Raw genomic sequence first — 10,630 nt, forward strand, 5'->3', positions numbered from 1 at the left:
GTTTACAGAATTTAGAAATTATTTTCCCACAAGATAAAATTTTAAACTTTAAGATCCAGAACAGATGTTCCAGTCTCGTGAATCTCCAATTGTCAAGTGTTATATAAAAACTAAGATAATGATACACAAAATATTACATTAAAATTATCATCAGTATCTCTCTCATTGTACTCTGTATGCTTTAGGTCTCTGATTTCCTGCTCCTTATCTTGATCTCAAGTAACCAATGACGGCTGGAGCCCAGTAATGCTTGTTGAATGAAACCCATGGAATTGACATAATTGTAGTTCTCCTTTCCTTCTCTTAAGTATATGGAAAGGAAAAGTCTACCCAGTGCACTGTACTAATATGTTCTTGAAAATGTCTGATTTCAACTTTTGGCCACAAAAGCGAGGAAAGTGAGAAGTTATGTGTTGGATGGAGTCTGCATAGAAAAAACTTCCCCATCCATTCCCCAAATTAATGGCTTCAAAGACCTGCTGCACTAAGAAAGTTCTACTTTTGTTCAAGGCAAGCCAACAATTATCTTTTAAACTCAATATGCTAAAAAGGGAAAATACCAAGTTGTTTGGATGACCATATGTTCCTACATTTCTAGGTCAGTCTTGATCAAATAGTCTCTTCCACGTACCCCATAAATACACTTGTATTCGTCAGCCCGTCTGTCCTGGTTATGTTGGTTTGGAAAATGTGGTCACTGTAAATGTTCTATTTATTTCCCACCAACCATCCAAAATTTCTCTTTTATGTTTAACAATTTTAAAATTATCTTAGCTGTCTTTCTGAAAAAAAAAAAAAAGTAAGGAACAAATGGGCAGCTATTGGCAGAAAAGATGAATATGATGAACTATTCTTATTTCAACATCAAATGACTTGGAAATATGCAGGTGGTGGAGCAAGAAAGACAAAATTTCCCTCTATTGGATAAAGGGCTTTCTTTGACATAAGGTTGGAAAACCAAAATAAATGGGCCATCTTGGTAAGTACATGGTCAGTATCAATAATGTCATTGTAGTTTGGTTGATTACATAAAATGTTTCAACTGTAGTATACCTATGTGAATGTGGTGGAACTATGAAAGAAAGTTCTGAATGTCGGCACCATATACAAATGAAAAGGTCAATGTGTCAAACTAAAGTAATAAGTGAGGATGTCTGGAACATTCTTGGGTCTGGTGTAAAGGCACAGATTCAGTCACTTCAGCTCTGCTCTTTGTTTCTCAAACTCGCTTAATGTGCAAACTTTAAAAGAAAAAAAAAACCCACAAAGATCCCCAAGAATAAATTTATATACATCACCCTCCCTCCACGCATTCTGAGCATTCCAGTTTGAGAAATAGTGGGATAGTAGTGAAGCGCATGGATGCCATATCAGATATAGAACCAAGTTCTCAGTGCCACTTAGTAAATGGATGGTTGTAAGCAAGTTAACTCTCTAAGCCTTAGTTTCTTTGGGTATAAGACTACAATTAAAAACAAAACAATCAAACTGTCCCTAATTGAAATAAGCCAGTCACAAATAGCAAATAAAGTATGATTCCATTTACACAAGCTATCTAAAAAAGTAAACTTCTGGAAACAGAAAGCACGGTGGTGGCTACCAGGGGCTGAGGAGGGGGAAATTCAGAGTTGTTTAGGAATGCAAACTTTAAGTTTTGTAAGATGAAAAAGTTCTGGAGATCTGTTTCACAACAATGTGAATATACTTTACTGAACTGTAAACTTAAAAACGGTTAAAATGATAAATTTTGCTATATGTTTTCATTTTTAACAACAACAACAACAAAAATAATAATAATAATAATAATAATAATAATAATAATAAACTATCCAATGGGACTATAAGTGAAGTTTAAATATTTAAAAAATCAGTGTGAAGCACATTAACCAGGACCTGGCATTGCCAGTGTTCTTTATAAATAGAAGTTTCTGGTTTTTTTCAATGAAAATTATCAAAAGTATAGAGAAATTTCTACTGACTCGGTGAATGATTTTCTTTCTCAATCACTGCGTCAGCTGGCCGTTGATGGAAATCAGTCCAGAGAATCACCGTAGTCACTCACATGGTTCATTTATGCTACAGTTAGTGATTAACATGACCCGTCTTTTAGTAAAATGATTTAAGTGTTAACCCGGTAAAGTGCCAGTCTCCTGAAAGGGGTCAATCGCTCCTATTTGGTGGCATTCACCCAGGCATTCTGGAAGGCAACAACAATTTCTAAATGCCTACTGAGAGCAGAGCCACACAGATTTGCTTTCACTGCAGAAAATGGGCTGGTGACATGTGTGCTATTTGAGGGCAAGCAGCCAAGGTCCTTCTTCAACTGACCCCCACCCTTACCTCTCTGATCCATCTCCTCTCACTCACGTTGCTCCAGCCAGACTGGCCTTTTTTGCTGTTTCTGGAACACCCCCAGATCTGTTCATCCCTCAGAGTGTTTGCACGTACTTACTCTTCATTCCTCTCAGAAGGTTCTTCCTCAGTGGAGGCACAGGGAATCACTCATTTACCTTCTTCAGGATTTGGTCTCTTGTGAACTTCTCATTCTAAAAATTCTGTGACCATCTTATGTGCAATTGCTATTTTCCTCCTCTCCTGCCCAGTGACATCCTACTTGATTTTTCTCAAAAACACACACCATTCACAGATTATTTGTTTTTAAAATCTGTTTAGTGTCTGTGTCCCTCCAGTACAATATAAGCTCCACACAAAGGTAGATTCTTTTTTCCTTTATTCACTACTGTATTTCCCACCTAAAAGTGTCTGATACATAGTATGCACATATTTGAATTTTTTGGACAGATGAATATATTTGTCAAAGCCTATTCAATACAAAAAAATCAGTTATGGCCTAACTTAAAAGGCTCTCACAAAGGAATAGGAAACATTACTTAGGGATCCCATAGCACTTTCCTACTGAAAGTTATTTCGTTTTAACCTCAAATTCTTTCCACTCCAGTGAAAGTGAGAGTTCTAATATCCGTTTTACTACCATTTCCCTAGTTGGAAGGTGTTGGCACACAGAGAAGCTGGCCCTAACAATTAATGAAAACAACTTGCATATTTAGAGGAATAAGTAGATACTTAATAAAATGTCAAAGATGTATTAATATATTTAATATAAATCACCTCTAATGGTAATCAGCTTTCTGAAAATATACTTTGGAGTCCTGGCTTATGCTTGAAAAGCAAATATTTAGAAATATCATTATTTTTTAAAGATTTTATTTATTTTTCATGAGAGACACAGAGAAAGAGAAAGGCAGAGACATGGGCAGAGGGAGAAGCAGGCTCCATGCAGGGAGCCCGACGTGGGACTTGATCCTGGGACTCCAGGATCATGCCCTGAACCAAAGGCAGATACTCAACCACTAAGCCACCCAGGCATCCCTATAAATATCATTATTATACTTGCAAGGGGTACCAATAAATTGCTTCTGCTCTGCATTAGGAGAAGGAACTTATTAACAAAATTAGAGAGAGTGTTGAATCAATTTACAACAGTGAGATCTGCAATCTGAGTTCCAGGGCCAATTTTGTCTCCATCCAGCTTCCTGACCTCAGGTGAGATATAATCTCTCCATCTCTGGCTACAAAGATGGGGTTGCACTACAAAAATGTCTTGGCTCCTTTGAGCCACACCTGCCTCACTGCTGACATGAGCATAACATTCCCTGTTTTAACTATTTCACAAATTTGCCTTTTAACTTCGAAGATTGGGACTCATACCAGAGGGATGTGTGGGATGATGCTAGGTGGCTCAAAACTGCATTTAATTTCCCAGTTATATTTATTTTAATGTGTACTTGAAATAAAAAAAAAGTGTAACTAGCATATCAAAGTTGTAATTTTATGGATAATATCAGTTAGCGTGAGATTAATTTCAAAAGTAAATTAAGTTTAATTGTAAAATACTAGGCAAATAACAATATAAGCAAGCTATAAATATGGTATGCAAACAACTAAGGCTTGGGAGAGTCTTATGATATGTGGTTGTCCTTCTCAAAGTTATCAATGCCAACTACCATAAGATGGTATTAGTATTAAATAAGTATAAATAAAATAAAGTATTATAGTGATTATTCTAGTAAAAGTTATCTCTCCCTCCAATGCTTGTTATGTTTTTGGCACTCAATAAAAGTTAGACCTTTCACCTGTAAGCAAAATTCCCTACAAACAAACCTTCTGGAAGCTGAGCATATCATGTTGCCTGCTCCCTCACTTCACCTATCCACACCATAAATACAGTTCTGTTATCCTAGACCATGCTCTAGGAGAGTTAAAATTTCAAATATGGCAACATGAAATCAAGAAACTCTTTTTCTTTCTTTCTTTCTTTCTTTCTTCTTTCTTTCTTTCTTTCTTTCTTTTTTCTTTTTTTTTTGAAAAACCAACAGGCACATGAGGAGGCTGCTCTTTTACACATTCCTCATGTCTCACTATGCAGTGCTATAGAAAAACAGAATTAGAGCCATATGGATCAGTATCAAATAATAACAATAACATTGTTAAACTCAAATAATAACTATGATATTGGGTCTTTCACAGAAAGGACTCAAAGAATCTGAATCTCATGAAACCATGTTTTAAAGGGAAGTGTGCAGAATATGCATAGTGTGCATGTGGATGGGACCATGTGGGAGACATGCTGTAGGAGCCCTGGCCGGCTTGCCGGGAGACTTGCTCACTCGCTCCTGGACTGGTGTGCAATGGTGAAAGCGTGCCATCCTTCAGACACAATGTCTTCATTTTAAACTGTTCTCCTTTACTTACTAGCTCTTCTAAGTTTACTTTGCTACCTATTATCTCTCTTAACTCTCTCAGATTAATTAAAAATTAATTCTATCTTTTCTAAAAATAGGCAGGGATCTAACTTGTTGGCTTTCTAGGCATGCATCTCACCTATTAGACTATAAACACTAAGGAGAGTCAGAAACCATTCAGTTTTATTCACTGTCACACCCACAGTATCCTGGCACATCACAATTTCTTCATAAATACTTGAATGGAATGAATGGCTACACAAATGTTTAAATGCATGTATGGGGTACCTGTTATGTGCCAATGCTGAATAAAGTTCATTGTTGCTCAAGTATTAAACACGGTGAAATAAATGAAAACACATTGTAAGCTTTGGAGCCCCTTGTAACTGTACGATATTATAAATACATTTTTAGATAGCTTTTTTGTATTCATTTTTTAACATTAGTTACAGGCAGCTTTAAATCAGAGGCATTAGATACATTCTCAACTGAAGATTTTGTCAAGATTGCATTTGCTTTTTCAAAACCTTGAATTTTATGCTGCTGTGGTCATATAATGTGCTTGTACAATAATACATGTTCTGTTTCATGGCTCTATTAAGCACTGGTTCTTCATAATATCGCCTATGAACTATTTTCTGCAATGCCATTGTATCTATGGAACAATCCAGACTATTCTACTAGTATACACAACTTTCTCTGTAATCTGAATACTTTTACATTCCTCGCCAGTGACAGCATGGGACATTCTCTGGCATTCCCTTGGTCAACTAGCATTAGCTCACCAAACACTTTCAGCAATTGTCTCACTAAATTCTCTAAATACTCCAACTCCCTCTCCAGAATAGAGAATGTTCTGTACCAAACATGGTCTTCTCCACTGAGTCCTCTGTTTTGGGTAAACAGTTCTGAGATGATGGATGACAAAATATGTACAAATACTAGGGATCAGTGTGCTGAAAAGAGCAGAGAAAGAGGCCACAGCATTTCAGCAGGTCAGCTAACAGTCTGGTGAGGAGACGACATTATGTAGAGCCAGCTCTTTGAGGTCAGAAACTGAAGTTTGTTGAACATTTTATCTCTGGTTCTAAGCTTGATTTCTTGTATAAAGTGGGGACATAATAAATGCATGATGAGAGTATAAAGGGAAAAGAATAGATACATAAAGTAAGAAGGGCTGTTTAGTATAGAGTCTGGAGCTGTCTCTCTTTCCATAAATAGGACAGTCAAGGAAGGTTCTATCATATATATATATATATATATATATATATATATATATATATAGTCAGGCCTTTAATGAAGGACGGATGATGATCTGCAGAAAGGCGGAAAACTAGGACAAAAGATGACAGTGACACAAGAAATGTAGGTCCAGGTCTAGGGAAGTTCTGGGTTATCTGATTTTAATCATCACGATGCCTATGATTCTTTGCTCCTTGATGTGTCTTTCACCAAATCTTATTCCAGTTTCTGTCCCTGCTCTTCTGATTCTCTCTTACACTCAACGGTTCTTCCCAAAGGGGCTGACTACAGCAAGGTCTCTGTGGGCTGGGGAGGAGGGTGCCTGTCAGGCGGGAGAATGCATCTTTCTCATCCCTCAGCAGATGCACCAAAGCTAAGCGGGGAAGTGTGCCCCAATCTGCATGTTAAGTAGGAGTCAAGCACCCTTCAGTGAAGATTCAGGCTTGGCTTCTTTCCCTTGGCTATTAAGCTCCATTTCCACAGAATAACTACATGTCTGAGGCTTCTAAAACCCTTTGTGTGGATCTCAAACAGTTATTGTGCTGGATCCAAATTTCTACCTTGGTTAAGCAAGCCCAAATCCTTTCCAGCCATGCCCCTGGCAGCAAACTCCAAGAACACATTAATGAAGGAAGGGATAAAAATAAAATCTACTGCTTAGGGATAACTTAGTCTGTGCCCATCACTGTGCTAGACTCTGAAGGCAGCATCTCATTTAATCCTTACCAGAAGCCCTGTCTGCTAGCGGCTATGATAACTCTTATTAACTGTATTTGCAGATGAAGTAAAGAAACTTGTTCAAGTTACACAAATAGTAAGTATTAAAGCCTGATTTAAAACCCCATTAGTTTTAGCGCCTGCCTTTGGCCCAGGGCGCGATCCTGGAGACCCGGGATCAAATCCCACATCGGGCTCCTGGTGCATGGAGCCTGCTTCTCCCTCTGCCTGTGTCTCTGCCTCTCTCTCTCTCTGTGTGACTATCATAAATAAATAAAAATTTAAAAAAAATTAAAAAAAAAAAAAATAAATAAAACCCCATTAGTCAACTTCCAGAGTTTGCAAGGGCAAATGACACTAGAAACATACAGACAGGCTTCATAATGATGCAAGCCATCAATCCAGCACAGAAACTGGCACCTGCTACAGTCTGTGCACCCCAGAAGGAAGAGAGTAATTGGTCATGCATTTTCATGCACTTAGGTAGCAAGTAGATGAGCTGAGAAAGCATCTGTGAGGAGAGACAGAGGTTCCAAAGTAACAACACAGGGGGATTCTTTGGGCTTGTAATGGCAACAGAATTAGAAGAGACAACTTTGGAAAGAGAGCTTGCTCTTGGTTCAAGGAGCAAAGGGCAAGAAGACAGCCAAGACTCCTTTAGATTTTCTCTATAACCAGGGCAGAGAGGATTATAGGCTTCAGACCATGGACACTGTCCACCTATAAAGACTGCATAATCCGTTGTGGTGAGCTTGACCCGTTTGATGTTTGTTTTTCTTTAAGGCACCTAGTTCAATGGAAAGGATGCTCATAGTGAGGAACACCTGTGTGTGGCATATGCATGGTCTCACAAGGATTTAAAACAAAATCTTGGGGGAAAACCAATTTATCCAAGTGCAGAGGACAAAACTGGCATCGAAACACAATGGCAGGAAGCTTGTCATGAAGATCGGGAAGCAGAGCACTTTCTTAGAGCACTTTATTTAGGAAGGCATCCTAGCCAAATGGGCCAAAATCAATGTAGTGATCAATAATAATTGCCAGTCCTAAACAGCCCGTGGCCTGGGCCAAATGAGCACATTCTTCTCCTCCCCCTCCACCTGGATGCCCTATCCTCAGTCACTTCAAAATGAAATTCTCCAAGAGCAGAATGTTTGTGCAGTTCATCTAAACGGAATCATCAGTTTAAAAGATCAAGTGTTATTTCTTGTGAATCTTATCAACTTAAGCACGATCAGGTGAACAATCACAGTGATAGAATAACTAAGGTGATCCATTTCATGTGAATACATAGGAAATGTTTAGAATACATTTTCTTATCCCAATCAGTCCCCTTCTGCCTTAGTAATTCTGCACTGACAAGGGGATTGGACAAGAGCCCCCAGAGCCCCAGTGGAGCCTAGTATGATGTACTTACAGGGCACTGGATTAATAAGTACATTTCTCCCATATTTTCCTAATCTTGAAAATGATACAACTTGTGCAGCATAAAAAATATGGCAAGACACTCAATGTTTGTCTTAAATACTGTCAATTTTAAAAACCACAATTCACAAAATAAAAAGATTTAGATGGGGGAAAGGAAAACATTTTATGATCAAATAGACCCAAATACAATGTTTTTCTTTGGGGGTAGATCTGATCCCCCTGATCAGTGGTTCTAACAGAACAGATTTTGTGTATTAAGAGCAAAATGCAATTTTATTTGTTGCTTGCAGAGAGGAAAGCAACCAAAATTCTCTTGACTTATTTAGAAACATCTTCATGTTTTGGCCATGCTTTAGAGACAAGAAATGTTTTAAATGGCAAGTGATAGTTATTCTTATATCCAGCCCATCTAGGCTGTTTAAAACAAGTTATTGGATGAAACATATGTTAAAAGCATTAAAGAAAAGTAGGGGGGGGGGGAAGAAAAGTAGGTATTATCATACCCTTTAAGTTGTCTGACAGTGATCCCCTTGGCATCCCGCCCACAGAAAGGTATTTAAAAAAAGGTGAAAATTGTAAAAAGGAAACTTATTGATAAATAGTTATCCATTCCTTTAAAATTATCAATCTGAAACAACAACATAATTGACTATGTATCATTGATAAATAGTTATCCATTCCTTTAAAATTATCAATCTGAAACAACAACATAATTGACTATGTATCATAGCTAAAGATATTTCCAAGCTGAGTAATTATATTTGCATTTATAAAAATGTTTAGGGGCACCTGGGTGGCTCAGTGGTTGAGTGTCTGCCTTTGGCTCAGGTCATGATTCTGGGGTCCTGGGAGTGAGTCCTGCACCAGGCTCCCTGCAGGGAGCCTGCTTCTCCCTCTGCCTAGGTCTCTGAGCCTCTCTTTGTGTCTCTTATGAATGAATGAATAAATAAATAAATAAATAAATAAATAAATAAATAAATAAATAAAATCTTTCAAAAATAAGTTTAAACTTCCTTGATTTTGTATTACATATTTAATATTAAAGTAGATCAGGATATAGGGTCATATCTATGTAAACTGAAACTTTAATCATGTATCGATCTGTAAGTTTCTTTGTCCTCAAAAATAAAAATACACATTAGAACTGCCTGACAGTCTTCAACACCTGTAGGCATCTGTGTGGGAGAGTCATAGAACGGACCATTTGCTCCAGATCATTAAACATGGAGAAAGGCATCCTGATAACTCTATTGGATATGGTAATGTGTGCTTTGCTAAAAGAGTTTCATTAAGCCAAAAAGGAAAGCCTTCTTATGCAGAGCTGCGGCTGGAGAAATGGGGCTGAAGCAGGTCTCTTCCTACAAACTCACAGAAATAGGATAAATGGGCTGCGTATCATTTAATCACTGCAAAGCGATTCATGCTTGCGTTTAGGGTTTTTTAATTCTATTAGTCTAGCCCTACCTGAATCCTAAAAAAAAACCCAAAAAAAACGAAAAGTGCTAAACCTGGGGTTTTCTCATTTCCCTTCCCTCCACCCCTTCACCAGGAAGGGTCTTCCTCTCCCTTCTTTCCACCCTGTCTTGACAGTAGGGAAGATTCTCATACTTCTTGGGGCTAAGCTGTCTGTAATGCTCTGGATCCAATTCACTTGTTCATTTATCCAGCAGTCCATTATTCTGTGCCTATGTCCAGAAGACTCTTCAAGGGCTAGGATGGATTCTAGAAGAAATAAAGGAGGACCTTTGTTCTGAAGGAACCAATGAAACACTAATGGAATACCAGAATGGGGACACAATTTGCAAGACCAAGTTAGAAATTCTGATGTGCTAGGGAAATTAAGCATAGGGTGTATGTTTTATGAGGTCCTGGTAGACATCTGGAATAAGATATAAAGAGGACTTTGGAAGTGATGGTGAGACCCTAGTGTCCTGAGTTTAACACTTAACCAAGAAAAAAAGAACTCTTCTTAGGCTGTGATATAGTTTGACAGAAAATATGTTCTGAGTTTTGAACGTAAGAAGGAATTTGATTTCTGATTAATTTTTTTGAGATATAAGACTTTGAGGGTTTCTCAGTTGATCTCTGGACTATTTATTGTTGTTGTTATTGTTGTTGTTGCAGGGAGTGGGGCATGATCCAAATTCCTCTTATTGTGACTTATGGGCCAGAGTAAGAAGAGATTCACCCCACCCTACTCCATCCCAACCCCTGACCCCTGCCCCTACTCCAACTGAGGGAAGCACCTTAGCAAAACTGCCAGGTCAGCATTTGAGATTGCGAGTATGATTAATTCTCCCTGGCAGACACACAAAAGATTCATGGAAACAGATTAAAGAATAGCATTCATGGTGGTCCCAGTAATATTGGGAAGGCTGCGGACAATGCACATCGCTTGCTAGTCTGCCATAGGGAAGAAGGACTCCAGGGGCTGGGTATCCCAGCTATTTTCTCAAGTGAGGGCTTAGAGTTCAAACATG

At 38.2% G+C, this 10,630-nt stretch overlaps 1 protein-coding gene across 1 annotated transcript in view; it reads right to left on the reverse strand.

Annotated features, from left to right (window-relative positions):
* The window catches only part of NRXN1 (neurexin 1), a 1,110,090-nt gene that overhangs the window by 667,518 nt on the left and 431,942 nt on the right, over window positions 1-10,630 (reverse strand).

This window comes from Canis lupus, chromosome 10 (genome assembly GCF_011100685.1).
Source record: "Canis lupus familiaris isolate Mischka breed German Shepherd chromosome 10, alternate assembly UU_Cfam_GSD_1.0, whole genome shotgun sequence".
Taxonomy (NCBI): domain Eukaryota; kingdom Metazoa; phylum Chordata; class Mammalia; order Carnivora; family Canidae; genus Canis; species Canis lupus.